Below are 2,550 nucleotides of genomic sequence, written 5' to 3'. Positions count from 1 at the left end.
TAATCCCAGCTACTCGGGAGGCTGAGGTAGGAGAATCACTTGAACCACCAAGGAGGGGAGGTGATGTTTTTGGGCCAGAAACAGGGCCCCAGAGCCAAGATCGTGCCACTGAACCAGCTTGAGCAACAAGAGCAAAACTCCGTCTCAAAAAAAAAAAAAAAAGTGGGGGGGGGGGCTGGTGACGGGGGGGAACTGACCCCCCGGCACCGCCCCCCACTCAATGCTTGCTGGCTCTGAGGCAGTGCCTGGGCTGCTGGGCTTGGCTACACTTTATCCAGCCTCATAAATTATCCAGCTCCTGACAGCCGCACTGAGCTCCCTTCCTGGGCGGGCGGCGAAGGCCATTGCCGCTGTGATGGGAGGCGGGGCTTCCAGAGGAGAAACTGAGGCCTGGAGAGCAGATGCGGTGGGGGCTCCTCACGGCCTCTGGCAATCATTGCCCTCCACCCCGGGCTGCTTCGATGCCTGGGATTTGGATTCCTGCACTTGGATTTCCCCTGGGACAGGGCGTCCCTCCCTGGAGAGCTGGTATGTGCTGTTTCTGAACATTCCTTGGGACTTGGCCGTCCCTGTGGCCACTGCCCCGACCTCTGCCTGGAGCAACTTCCAGTCCCTCCTGGGTCTCAGGGTCTCCTCGACCACGCTCCACTCACCGGGGGTCACACACCCAGAACTCCCTCACACCTCCCGTGGCTGGGAGCAAGTGCATGGCCCAGAACCCTTGGCCCAGGGGAGCCTGGAAACTGGAACTGAGTCCTTCTGGCCACAGCTGGCTGTTTCCAGTCCCCCCGCCACCTCCACTCTCCACCCTGGGTTCAGGTGATGGCAGCCGTCTCAAGTTCTCCAGGCAAGGAGGCCAATGGGGGGACCAGGTAGGGCCTCCCTTCCCTCCTGCATTGGCCAGGAGGGATAGCGGGGGCCCCCACCCAGTGGGGGAGTAGAGCAGCACCGTGCGGCTCTTGGGAAAATTACTGTCGCTCCCTGTGTCTGGGGAGAGGGGTGGACCCAAGATCCCTTTTTCATGCTGAATAATTCCAGAATTTTGCAGCCTGAGAGCAGACATTTGCCCTTAGTGGGTCCAGGGCTCTGGAATTCTAACAGGCTTCCTTCAGTCCTGGGATGCAGAATGCCTCACCATTCCAGAATCCCAGGAGGCTGAGGTCTTACAACTTTGCTGGGAATGTGCCTGGGTCTCGGGTTCCAGAAATCTCTGTCTTAATTCCTGGCTTCTTTCTGGAAGGCGGACAGTGACTTCCTCCTCATCCGATGCCACCCCTGACAGGGGACCCGGCTTGCGGGTCATGTGACTTGGAGGGCTCTGTCCGGCGCTGTTTCCAGAGGCCCGGGCGCTGGGCTGGGCGTGGGCACCAGGCCTGACTCCCCCAAGCCTGGTTGCCAGTGGAATGTGATCCTCGGTTCCCAAACAGCAGGCCTCTCCTCCACGCCATGTTCCATCCTCATGCCCCGTCCCTCCTCCTCCTCCTCCCTGGAGCGCGGCCTCTCATCATCCATCTGTTTCTCAACAAGTCCGCTGTCTTCAGCATCCCACTTTGCCCGCCCCGCCTGCCTGTCATGGCCTGAGCCCATCCCGCCTCCCCCAGACGGGCTTGGAGGCTGCAGTCCCCGATCTGCCACTGCCAGGGTGGGGCTCCACCTTGCCGAGCCTTAGTTTCCCCGCTGTGTGCAATGGGGGTGAGATTCTGATCTCCATGCCTGCGGGTGCTCAGCCCAGGCCTCCCTGGCTCTCACCTCTCCAGGGCTCCTGGCTGTACTCACAGCTCAGCTCCCTGCGAGGTGCCCGGGCAGCCAGGGGGGAGCCCTGAGGCTCCGTGTCACCCCGGTCGACCTTGGACCTTGGACCCACAGGGCCCTTTTGGGCCTGAAACATCAGGGACCAGGCCAGATCCTCCCATGCCTGCTGTAGACCCGAACGCTCATGGGCGCGGACCCCTGCATGGATGTGGAGGCAGACACATTCCACACCCTAATGGGCCCACCTCCCCTCACCGCAAAGCTCCATTTCCGGGAACATTTCCTGTTTGTGACACCAACAGGGTCCCCAGCCCATAGGGTGCAGGGCAGGGACTCCCCCAGCCAGCCAGACTCCCACCAGCCTTGTTTGGGCCCTGAGTCACGTGGCCCCTGTGAGCCTCGGTTTCCCCATCTCTCTAGCGGGGCCTTCCGCAGGGAGCCTTTTTCACACAGGGGCCGGCAGGGGAAAGGGGGCGGGACCCAGGCGGTGTGGCTGGGGGTTAATGGTGGATCACGAGTTACAGTGATTCCACCAACATACACCTCAGGCCACCGCCGTGTGTGCACACTCGAGACACACACACATAGCCAGACACACACACAGGCAGAAACACAGCAGACACAGGCAGAAATGTGACAGACAGAAACACAGCAGGCAGACGCATAGACATGTACAGACATACACACAGAAACATGGCAGACACACAGACACACACAGACACACACAGAAACACAACAGGCACACAGACACACACAGACACACACAGACACACAGACAGAAACATGACAGACACACAG

The sequence above is a fragment of the Piliocolobus tephrosceles genome, chromosome 21 (assembly GCF_002776525.5).
Source record: "Piliocolobus tephrosceles isolate RC106 chromosome 21, ASM277652v3, whole genome shotgun sequence".
Taxonomy (NCBI): domain Eukaryota; kingdom Metazoa; phylum Chordata; class Mammalia; order Primates; family Cercopithecidae; genus Piliocolobus; species Piliocolobus tephrosceles.
The sequence above is the reverse complement of the archived record's forward strand: the minus strand, read 5'-3'. Positions refer to the sequence as shown.